This window comes from Lepidothrix coronata, unplaced genomic scaffold (assembly GCF_001604755.1).
Source record: "Lepidothrix coronata isolate B3197 unplaced genomic scaffold, Lepidothrix_coronata-1.0 Scaffold70, whole genome shotgun sequence".
NCBI classification, from domain to species: domain Eukaryota; kingdom Metazoa; phylum Chordata; class Aves; order Passeriformes; family Pipridae; genus Lepidothrix; species Lepidothrix coronata.
The window spans coordinates 132715-145881 of NW_016690250.1; positions in this window are offsets into that span (position 1 = coordinate 132715).

Here is a 13167-nt window from a genome sequence, read left to right on the forward strand (position 1 = left end):
AAGGCAAGTAAACTCCTCAGGACTGAAAACTGGAAATTAGAAGGTGACAGCTGCTGCTAAGCAGTAATGCTCCAGGAGAGCCTTTTTCCAGAACCAAGAGGTAAGATCTATGTGGTCAGTTTTAAAGTGATGCTTGATATCTGTGTTAAATGCTATATATAACATGACTGCCCAGTACAGAAAAGCACGGGGCAAAATGAACCAGATGATTAGCTTCAGTCTTTGTTGCTAACATTGAATTGATGTTAGCAACAGGATGACCAGGATATAGACTCCAGAGTAATTCAATTTTCTTTAATAAATTTCAGAGGGTGGAATTTTGAGAGATTTATTTTTAAGTCAATTTTTAATGTCATGTTTCTCTTTAACATTGTATTATTTTATTTTAAAATATATCTAATTCTTCCCTGCACATGTAGCAACCCAGCTCTAAGATAATCACATCACTTTTGTTACAATCAAGCTAAATTTCTCTAAGATGTAGTGGTGTCTCTAGTACCCTGGTCATATCTCCACTGTACTCACAGTTATTGCAGTAGACTGGGAGAGAGGCTGTCCTTCAGGACTAAGGGTGAGGTAGGTGCCCTATTACCTCCCTCAGTACCTCCATCTATACTTTAAGTTCCTCAACCACTGCCTAATTCTCAGAGAACTCCCAGAAATAACATGTTTAAAATATTAAGATAAGCCCTGGGGTATTGTTGTCTAGTGACCCTTCTTTACCCATGTTTCTGAATGTCACATTTTTCACTCTGAGGCAAGTTCATGTTGTGAGAGCAAGATATCAGCCTTTTCCTGGACTATTACTTTTAAAATCCAGGCAAATTATTAGTAGATGCTATAACAGGCAACACAGAGCAACAGTAATGTCAGAACCTAGTGCCATGGTCTAGTAACCACAGCAGTAGTGGGTCAAGGGTTGGACTTGATGATCTCAGAGGTCCCTTCCCAGCTGATTCTATGATTCTATGATTCTGTAACTCGGGACCACTTCTACACTTCACAGGCTCCAGACTCGTGGTTTCTGTCTATGGTTAAACCTAGACATTCTTCATTGTCCCTCCTTCTGAGCCTAGACTGGGGAAGAGATAGGTATAGCCCGGCCCTGTCAGTGAAGAGGGTGTCATACCACAATGTAGCTCTTCTGCAGTATCTCAGCAAATGCAAGTTCAACTGATGCGTGTACTCTACCAGTGGATACACAGCAAGTTTTCCTCATGCTAACAGTGGCTCAGTGCAATCAGAGGAGCATTAAAAAGGGAGTAGTAAGGTTTTGCAAGGCCTTCTGAACCTGTGGTTTCAAATGCTTCATGGGCCAGGCCCATCACAAGATGGGGGGAGGATGTATGTATGTGTATGTGTTTATACCCTACTGAACTGACCATCAATGTCAGCACCTGGTCAAAGGTTTTATGAATCTCACTTGATTCAATATAGAATGGATGTAGAGCAGGGTATTGTATTTTAGGAAGACAAGTAAAAACACAGTGATTTTTATACAATGATAGATATCAATAGCTGAAGGAAAGTAATGTTAAATTACTGCCTAAGTGGAAGCTGAAAGATCATTTCTGTAAACAAAAAAAGTTGGATGGTTCTCAAAACTACAGCCTGAACAAACTTGTTTACCAATCAAGCAGGCATGCTGCAATAAATCCTCTACATTCTTGTTAATAATATCTCAAAGAAGACCTGTGTGTGTGCATGCATGTTTGTTCACCTGGAATTGCCAAAACTTGAATGGACTGAGTCACGGGAAACCTGGCAATTTAAACCAAAGTACAAAACACCTAGCACGGTTATAGACTACTATAACCACAATGTTTCAGTTCATCATATTTGAAAGTACAGTCATGTTATTCAGAAGCACCAGGTACAAGTAGTTCAATACCAGAGATAAGTGCTTTGGAGGACAGACATGGCTGCACTCAGGGATGTAACACAGGGATGTTATCCAATTGGCAATACACAGCTGCAGTGGAGCATCTAGAGATACCAGCTTTGGCCTGAATCATTAAGCTTTTCCTAGTTTTTTAGCAAGAACATTTGTCCAATAGTGTCCATTTTTGTAGATGCTCATCCTGCATTTTCCACTCAAATCCTTACTGGGGGTCCTTGAAGATGAGGCCAGAGAGAAACAACCCTACAGCACAGTCACATACACTTGCACAATGCCCATAAGAACCCGAATTTACTCAGTGAAAACTAATTCAGTGTCAGAAGAACAAGCATTTCACAGCATTATATCCAAGCTAATAAACCTTATCTCTGTCTTGGAAATAATTCAATACCTGTTTTTATTAACTTGTGCCTCTGCTGTGCAGTTTTTACTGTCCTCTCCAGTCAGATATTGAAGACTGTAGGCACTCACCTGATTTACTGCTGGTTTTCCAGCATGAACTGAATTTTAAGTTATTGAATACAAGAAGCTGCACTACCACCACGTGTCTGAAAAACAGGAGCCATGAGTCCCTTTCATGCATAGTCTATGTGAGGCTTTGGGAACAAATCACATTACAACAACAAAGAAACACGCGGCTCCTGTCTGTAGCCTGGGCACAGATATGAATGTGACCACCAAAATACTCAGATAAAATCACTTAACAGAGCAATGAAAGGAGCATGGCCTCAGATGTTTAAGGAACTGAGTCAGGCAGAAGACTACCTAGCAAAATAAAGAAATAACTGAGCAAGTTTTTGGGTGTTCAGATGTTTCACTCCAGTATCTCAGCACTTTCTTAAGTCACTTGTTAGCTCGCATCCAACACCTCATATCCTAACTGTCCTCAAGTACATTCTCATAATTTCTGTTTGTGACCAGGAGAGCAGACTGCTTTAAAAGGATCTCAGTCTGGCATAATGAACCAACTTCAGGAATCTCCTGGGTGGCTTACTAAATAGAGGATTGGCTCAGCTGGAAGTAACAAAAATCCAAACAGCCTCAGATAGATGCTCATGTTTGAACCACAGTGCTCAGCTTAGAGTACTTTTATAGCAAAGACATACTTCAGGTAGCCATTGTTTCTGGATGAAAATCCTCATTTAACCATCTCTGTCTTCACCTTAGATTTTTGATTAGCTTTTGCTAGACTAATTATCAAATAAATAAATAAATAAAATATCTTCCATTCAAGCACATCTTCCCTGGATTAAAATACAGTGCAAAATGATGTAAACAGTTTATCAGATTCTGCTAAATTACATTTTTTGCTATTTTTGTTTCCCAAAGGAAAAAAATGGACTACTTATTTCTTGAGAAAAAGCTTTTTACTTATAACAAAAAGCAAATCAAGCCCTTAGTCAAACATTTTCATTGGAAGGACAGCAATCTGAGCAGAAATTTATAGCTATGAATGCAGATGGCCAGAAAAGGTTACTAATATGAAGAATAGGATTTACGTCAAATTATGAAAAAAAATTGATAACAAATCTGTAGCAGAAATGGTAGCCTGCAATGTAGTTTGTGAGCCTGTGACAAAGGACCAAACACAGGACACTAAGTTTCCTTTTGAGGGCCAGATTGTTCTCATATGGCCTTGGAGAAGTGAGAAGTTGGAGAAACAACAACTTGGGTGACCCTAACATCACATTCCGATGTTTTTGAACATTTAGAATTCTTCAGCCTTTAACTCTTCAATTTCCTGGCTTTCTCACAATAGCTATCTTATTCCCTGTTAGCTTGATTCTTTTTTAATTGCTAAAAAATTGTTGTTGTAATCTTAAGTCTTAACTCACTGGAACGTAAATCTACCCTGACTGACTGGGGGGCAATGTCTATTATTGGTTACCAAGATCTTTGGTTTAAGGTATGTTTTCACAGTCAAAGTTAAATGTTTTGTGCTGCACTCTGTGCCAGACTTTCTCAGGCCAGTTCCTGCTTTCTTCTTCACCTTTTTCTTTTTATTCTCGGAAGATTTCAGTCAAAACCACCTTACACTTCACAAAACAAAGCACAGGAAAAAATATAACATTTTCTCTACACTTAAAAACTTTGAATCTTTTTCTTTGAAAAATTCAGGTGTTTTGCTTGATTTTGGCTTTGGAATTGACATCAAAAAGGAAAAATTTCTTTCGTGAAGATGTCTCCTGCCATCCCTACAATAATCCAGTTTTCCCAATCACATCTCTTCTGCCTTAAGGAACTGCAGACACATTTCCCACAGGGTAAATATGTGGTCAAGATACTATGTGCTCAGTGACAATCACGTGTAAGCATTTTAGGTTGGGTACATGTTTCAGTTCCTCAGCTGTAAAAGGGATATACGTCCCCACCTTAAAGAAATCAATTTAGATAATTGTGAGAACTGATCCCTCTAAAGCGCTGTCACAGCAGGCTGCTGGAGACCGATCTGACAAGGTCAGCCTCTGAGCTGAGCTCCCAGTTCTGTCTTCAGAATAGTCTTCAGTATGGAGTCTGTGTTGAAAGCTGAGAGTCCCAAATGCAGGCTGGTGTTCATTGTGAGAACATGATCTGCTCTGCATGGACAGTGGGAAACGGTTCCCTATTAAAGTAATCACTTTGTGCCATTTTGCTTAAAGTTTGTGCAATGCAGGAGAGGTAAGGATGCCACAGAGGAAGCTCTAATTTCAGTGCACCTTCATCTGGATCAGAAAGAAGCTCTGAAAAGTCTAATCCAAATTTGCCAGGATTAATCACTTTTACTTTTTTTTAATATTTTTGGTAACCTACCAAAGCCCATACGGCTTTTCAAAAGAGGGCTTTAGGAGCATTTCTACCATCTGCCTGTGCCAAGAACAGAGCATAGGATTAGCTACAGCACCAGGCTGTAGCTTAACCCCCACTACACAGCACGGCATGTTGGCCTCCTGGACTGCAGCCATTCCAATGCAAACCTGCCACCAACCCAAAACTTCATAAATCCTTGAAGTTACATGAACCCAATGAAGTTTCCCTCACTTCTGAGGCAGAGGCATGCCTTTGGATTCAGGCTCATGAGTTCATTGCCTTGAAAATGCGGTGATATTTATCTTTTGGATTTATTAATGCTCTCTGCTCCTTCTGTTGATGTGCTGTCAGGCACCGAGACGTGAGGCACACTGGACCCAGCTGCCTCTCTTTCCACTTGTCTTCTGATTTCCACAGAGCTATGTCTGGAAGATGGAGATATCCCATCAGAAACAATAAATGTCTGTTAATTACAGAGGAAAGACTCAGGCTATGATACTGTTCTTTATGGGCATCTAATTGATTCTCAGTACTAAAATTAAAGTCAGTCTGTGGGACAAAAAGCAGTGGTGAAGGGTGGAGATTCAGCTGCTATTATAGTCTGTTAGTTAAAGAAGAGTAGCTTAGACCTGCCAGAATTCTTGAAGAGAAATGTAGGCTTAAAAGGATTCCTACCTCTTGCCCAGAGGCTTAGGTAGTCTGCTGCATTCATGGTACAGAAACAACTGCTGTTATTTCATCATGGGAGGGAAGCAAGGTCATATCCCTGTTCTACCCTTCACATTTAACTCCTGCTTACAGCAGGAGTCCTCAGCAAGCTGCGATTTGCACTCTGTACCAAACAGAGCACTTGCACCAAGGGAAGGTAGCTGGTAGACACCTTACTGTCTTACATCTCTTTTTTGCTGCCCGAAACAAGAACAGCAAGAACAGCACATTCTTTTCTTTCAAGCATGATAACCATCTGACAGTTAGTGTAATGGAAAAGACTGCTAAATACTCTACCATCTGCAATGGTTGTGGTGAAAAATATACCCTGAATACCAATGTTTGTTTGCAGACATCTTATCTAGTTTTACAAAATCTGTGTTGTACTACCTAGATTACAAGGACATCACTGTCCTGAGGAATCACGATGGGCTTCCTTTTAAGAGTCACAGAGTGGCTGCATGATCAAAATCAGAATTTACAACAACCATGGTGGAGTGTCTTAATTATCCAAAATTAAGTAAATTGGAAAGGTTATAGGCTAAGTCATTTCCAATTCATTAAGGACAGGAAAGCAGCACATGTCTTCCTTTGGGATTCAAAGCCATGAAAACTCTACCAAGATATTCAAGGACTATCAAGTTTTTCAAGGATCTTGACAGGACATTTGTGCATTACCATTTTTTTAAGTGTGAGTATTTAGCAGTGAGCCTGGTCACCAGAAATGTGAAAAACTCTCTTCTTTGTCCAATTTTAATTAAGGATTTAAATTTCCTCAAGAAAGTGTTCTGTCCTGAGCACTGGTTATCTGTGCATTCTGGAATCAAGACATTTCTTGCTGAAGAAAATTTTGTATTATGTAGACTAATTAAACATTCATTGGTTCAAACATGTAAGAAGACCTCTACTTTACATAATCATGTTGCTCTCCAAGAAATCTGGAGTATCCAATTCTAGCTTCAGCAGATGACAAGTCTCTATGTGACTGTATCAACCAGCCCCAAGAATCACGCATGCAGTTTTCCAGCAGAAAGACTACCTCTGTGAACACTCATACAATAGGGTGAGGGCATTTTTAGCTTCTCACCTCTTGAAGCTGGACTATGGACATCATGATATGGATTTAGCTGAGACACTCTCCAAAAACAACATAGAACCAGTTTCAGCATGGTGGTTCACAGCTATGGTTATTAATCAGTAGTACTTGCTGCAGTATTCTGAACAATTAACTTTATTTCCTCAAAACAGTAAACATGGGAAGTAAGAAATTTAGCTCATTCAGAAATACTATCAATAATATCATGACTTCAAATACTGGCCATGATAGGAACTGCCTCTCTTCCTGAACAGCATTGGAGAAATGGGTTTGCAGAGATGCTGCTGGACTTCCAGAGGCTGGGACGATGACAAGACAAGGGGTGGTGGGTCATTTGACAGTGGTGGAAGTTTGTCATGATCTGCCTATGATCAAACAACCTGAGAGCTCCTCTTAAACCACATTCCTATAGGCAGTCTAGAGGTGGAAAATCCTACGTTTTATCAGGCAACTGGGAAACCTTTTAAACATGTCTGATTTCTGCTTCTCATTCCATGTGGCCAGATGGGAATTTTAAAATTATATAGAATGGAAACTGTCAAGAATACCTCTCAGTTAGAGGAATTGCTAAGTTAAAAAGGATTATTTTTACTCTTCTGAATTATTTGATAAAATTGACTGCTTTTAGTAAAATCTCTGATGGGTACTAAAGGGGATAGAACTAGTACCAGCTGGATGAGAACTTCCCAAATATAAGGGTATGGTGTAAGCAACAAAAGAATGGCATTAATGAAAAAGTAAATGCAGTAATAGCTAACAAAATGAGACAGAAAACAAATAAATAGGTCTGTTGTAGCTACCTCCAGATTTATTTATAAGAATAATCCTTTTAAGTACTGAACCAAAAGCATATGTGTAATTCTTCTGAATATCAAATATTACACATGCAGAACATGTTCCAAGAGTGACAAGCATAGTAAAAGAAAAGTGAAAGGAAGCAAATGAAATATAGGAAAATAACAGTAATGCATCAATCAGTATTGAAAGCAGAACTTTCTTATTTTAAAATGATGTAGCAATTTAGTCATGGAAAGGTGATGTCAAATCTGAATACTTGCCACATGAATCAGTAATCTTTGGAGGAAAAGAAAGAAAATAAAAAGGAAGTATCTAACTAAAAGCCAAAGTCTATTGTATTGTCACAACAGTCCCTGCCTGGGTGAGAAGTTAATGCAACAAAGTGCCTTGACAAATTTAAATATATTTCTCCCTATAAATGATTTGTATATTTTCAGCATACTTAGTATTTGCATCATTTAAGCCATAGTAGAGTGTGTGTAGAAGTCTATCATTTTAATCCACACTAGCTAAGATTACTTTCACTTGATGAAAACATTTTGTGTTACCACACAGATTTCCTTATCTTGTTAACCGGAGAAATAGGTAAATGTGTGTACATATTTATTTCTCACTTGTCCCATAGCCTTCATACACAAAGAATGGAGTTCTCTTTGTTCAAGTGGGTGTATGAAAAGCAAATCCTTCAATGTTTTTTAGTCCTGCCTAACACAAATAGGACAAAATTTTGAAGAGGTTTTGGCTATCCTACCTTGTGGCCACACTAGCAGTTACAAATTCAGTTCTCAGTGACCTGGAAAAAGTCAGGAAAGTTGATTTTGCAAAATTTGGAAGAACTGGTTTCTTCATTCACATATGGAAGACTTCAGTCAGATAGCAATAAGCCTGCCTTACCTCACTGCATGCAAGTATGGCCCATCAGGGTGCAAGCAGCTTGCACAGCTTCTCTGTTGTTATACAGCACGCAGAGAAACATGAAAGTTAGCTGGATAGCTAAGCAAGGCCACTTTGAATCCACCTTTGCAATCCATCCTCTACTCTGTTCAAATGAGTCTATGATAAATTATTTACCACCACAGTGACAGATGTATTCTGTCACACAGCATGTGCCAGCCACTTGAGAAGGCTCAGAGACAAGCATACGCAATCCTGACCTGGTCACATGAAGCTCGCTCAGCAGCCCCCTGCTGTCCTACACATCAAACTGGTGCTGAACAAGCCTTCCAGAGTGCATTCTTCAGTGAACTCAAAAGCCTGTTTTGTCATGTCATGAAAGAGAGATGGCAGTTCTGACAAGTGTAATGAAAAACCAGAGCAAGCGCCTTTTACGCTCAGCCCTCTGGAGTGACCGGAAACTCAACTTTCAGCATGAAGAAGCAGAAATGCAGCTAATTTGCCATTATCCTGTAGAAATGCAAAACTTTCTAAGGAAAGCTGTTGAAAGGATGGTCTATTAGAATTGGTTAAGCATCACCTGCAGTGCAGTACTTTTCTCTCCCACTACAGGAATCTGTTCATGTGTCAGTCTGTTCATGTGTCACTTCCCTATCAATTGTCAATCAAGCCAGTAGTTCATCATAGATATCGATACCACTTGGTAACTAACATTCACCATCTTTAATGCCAAAATCAAAGATAAAACTATCCTGAGTCAGGAGCTCCAGCTTTGCCCAGAGATAAGGTCCTGCTAATACTGACAAGAACTGCATTGCCTCTTTGAGGATGAACTCTTACTGACAGTCTGTCAGCAAACCTAAGATCTAGTTGTGTATTCTGCCTGGAAAGGAAAAAGTACAGTTTGAGGCTGTCCTCAAAAGCTGCAGACTTGTGGCCATGTCACGAGGACTAATCAGTGTCAAGGGAAATTCTGCATTCAGCTTGTCAGTACTGGCTAGCTGGTCTGGGCTTGTTTTTCAAGCTCATCAGGAGCAAATGCTCATGAATCAGTTTAACACTTGGGATAGGAGAGAAAATGCTTTATTAGGACCATCATAAGAGAGAAGAGGGAGGCTTCTCTGACATTGATGCATTTAGAATTGGAATTACGTTCATAAACACAGTTCTTTAACTGTGATTTCCCTTTTTCATATCTAAGACATTAAGCTTTTATGTTTAAATTCCAGAAGCACAAATCTTTATTTAATGGTATTTGGCAGTTTTTCAGTATAGCACTTCACAGTGCTTTAAAAATGTTAACCACATTTTCAAGATACAGAATAGCAGCTAAATAAATTGATTGATGTATTTATAGAGTCATGGGCAGTTGGGAAGCAGGGGAAAATGGACACATAACTGCAATTCTTTATTCTGTGGTGAAACAGAAGTCTCACCTTCACAAAAACCTTAGCAAGCAACATAAACAAAATCAAAATCTTTAGAAACACAGTGGGAATAAAGCAACACATAAAAATACAGTTCTTTTAATGATGTAGACACATTTTGAAACACTATAACTGGTATTGCTTAACTTTGCTAATGACCCAAGTAACAGGAGAGAATGTACCCCAAGAAGCTGTGGATCACATCAAATTGTAGGTAGTAGTTCACATGCTAGAGGGCTGAATTGCCATTCAGAGAGCCTATATGAGCTGGGGAAATGGGCCAACAGGAACCTTATGAAATTCAATGGCAGGAACGCAGAATAGACCAGAATAGCCACGTGCACCAGTACAGGCTGGAGTCCAGACTGTGGCTTTGTAGAAAAAGATCTGAGGGTCCTGGTGGACATCAAGCTGAACATGAACCAGCAATATACCCTAGCACAATAGAAGGTCAAGCACATCTTGGCCTAGTGCTAGCAGGTCAATGTTTGCCCTCTCTTCAGCACTGGTGATACTGCATCCAGAGTCCTGTGACCAGTTCTGGGGTTCCCAGTAAAAGAGAGACTATGCTAGTGTGGAATGAATGGGTCTCTATCCCATTCTTATTTCTGAAACAGACACTAGAAAGGAAGATACTTGAAAGAGCATGGAAAAACTTTAACTCCTTCCCTCTACATAAAGAAAAAATGGTTATATCACCTAATGGAATTAAGAATCTAAGGGAGAAAGCATAAAAGAAAATGTTTAAGAGAAAAGAATGGGATAGAGACCTGCAACCCAAGCCCAAAAGGTTAACTTAAAAAGACATTTCCCAGGTACATAACAAATAATAATTTCATGTGATTTTCTCATTCTTTCAAAAGGAAAAGAAAAAAACCCACAAAATTCATATCTACTTCCTACTAACACTCCTTCATATCCATCTAAAAGGAAAAAATAACTTAAGTCCCCCAACAACAGAGTTTGCTGTGGGAGAGGAGAGAAGAGCAGAGCCCACTCCCAACAGAAGCAGTCAGTGACGCTCGACTACACCCACATCCACAGATGGCTTGCCAGAGGATGCTGCTGAACTGCATCATCAGCTACTTCAAGACCAATTAAAGGGCACCTGTTTTATTTTCCTACTACTACTAGAGAAGTTCTCTTTTCTGAAAAGTCACAATAGCCACATAAGTAGTAAAACAGTTCAACTACAAAGGACTTCAGACACCTAAAACTGGCAGGACAGAGTGGTCAGAGCTTAGAATGCTTCATGCCAGAGTTTCCATAAACTTAATAGCTACTGAGACTCAGAAAAGAATCAGATAAATTAGATGTCCACAGCTCTTCTCTTCTTCTTCATTTGTAGATTTAGAATTTACCAGGATAGAAGGTGAAGGGGAATGGAAGAATTACTTGACTTCTTTCGGTCAGACAGACCAAGCCAAACATGCTGCCACAGCACTGATGGTGGCCATGCACCACTAATCAAACCCTTGAGAAGCTTCAAAACTTGTTAGTAAATCTTTTACTTAAAAATAAAAAAAAGGGCTACTTATATGTTCCTAAAATGAAAGCACAAGAACTAGAATTATTTCCTCTAAAAAGTATTAATCCAAGCGACAACAAGAATTAATCAAATTAATTGCAATATCCTGGTAATACTTATTTTCATTTCAAAATAGGGAGAAAATGTTTAGCTTGCCTTTCATTTGTCTCAGACTAGAACAAATGGTTTTTATGCAGTTGTTCTGTGTGAGAGCAATGACAGTTGAGGTTTTGGGTTTAAAGCTATTATTATCCTCCCATTTGAATGTCCATCTTTCTTCTTGTGGTTACCACAGCTAAACTGAAAGCATCCTCTGTGGAGTAGAGAGATTTGTTCTAAGGGACTGTGCCATGATCTGGAAACACCAGTGGTTTTGCTGGTAGAAGCTCAAACACTGATCATAGCCACCATAACCACTCAGACAGCAACCTTCCTTCTATGTCCTCTGCTGTGTCCCAAACTCAACTTGCTATAGGAAAGCTTTGACAAATCAATGAATGCCACAAAACATTCTGCTTACAGACAGGATTAATAATTTCCTCCAATAGCTCATTCCAGATACATCTCAGGCATCAGCCTCCCACTGTTGACTTTTAATTAGGTCAGTTTGAGCTGATTCTTTCATGAGAATCCATTGAGAGAGGCAGGAGGAGTACATAGCCCTCAATGAACTGTGCACAAATCCCAGGTTTTGAGAAATGGCTTTTATGTGGTCAGCCCAGCTGCATTTAGTTTGCTGCCAGCCAGCCTGACTCTGACCAATATTAATCACTGTACATACGCATTTGATCATGTACAGCAAGTGTGAACATGCCAGCAGCTGTTTTATGACCCTCTTTTGTAGATGGTATTAGACCTCACAGGCTGATGCATTACTTTTCCATATTTTTTTAAATATATTGCTCCTAGAGATGTTTGTGAAGCTTGTCAGGTGCCATTCAGTACAGACATACATTTAAACTCACATGATTAAAAATTCTTGCATAACTCTGAGCGCTAAACAAAACCATGAAAACTGCTTTTGTGTTGAACATAATCTAGTCTCTCATATCAAAAATACTTGCATGCATAGATATTTACATATGGATAATGTAGAGTTCCTGTGTTTTCAAGAGCCACTGCTACAAGGCTACCTCAGCCAATATCATCTAAACCCATACTTGCACCCTTTGATAATAAAAATTTCTTAACATCATTGATAAAGCTGAAGCTATGCCATTTGGAGCCCATCAATATGGACATTTCTTTCTTCTATGTTTAAACTTTTCTAGTTAATTTCTACTGATATATAAGGGTTATCCTTGCCTTTCCTCCATACAGTAAAAACCTTACCCTCAGTGGGACCTCAAGCTTGTATTCCAACATCTTTAAAATAACCTTTCAGACAGTGATTCAGCAAGGCAATGGAACTTTTTGGATTTATTTGATCCGTATCTTTGGAGAAAACAGTTAAGCCGCCTGTCTCAGAAAGAAAATAAAGCACTTGAACTCTTGCCTTGGTCCTAATTTAGAGTTCTGTTTGCATGTTTGTTTTAGCATCTTCTGGGAACATTCTGTCTCCTCAAGAGCTATTCTACCAACATAGAAACACAATTTCATAGAGTATTTTTTTTTCCATAGGCTTTGTCAACTTGATTTTCTCTTAAATATGCAAAATGCAAGGACATAAATTATGCCTGGCATGATAAACATATATGCCCATAAATAGAAAATCTCATCAACCGTTATTCTGCCACTATATGTGAATACATATTTGGCTGCTAAATAGGTGGTCAGACAGAGGTTTTTTCAGAAAAGCTGAAAGATATCCAGTTTCTCTCTCCCCAGTAATTTTCTCCAAACCACCTAAATACCTGTGAGACATAATAACTAAGTGCAAGATCACATCTTTATGGGCTTCTCACTTCCGTGTGTTTGGGTGTTAATCACGCCTCATTGAACTTAATGGTGTTTTGCCTTCTTAAATTACTGCTACAGAAAAGCAAAGGGAACAGTTCTTTGGGCTTTGATAGTCTGATCAGTAGGCAGA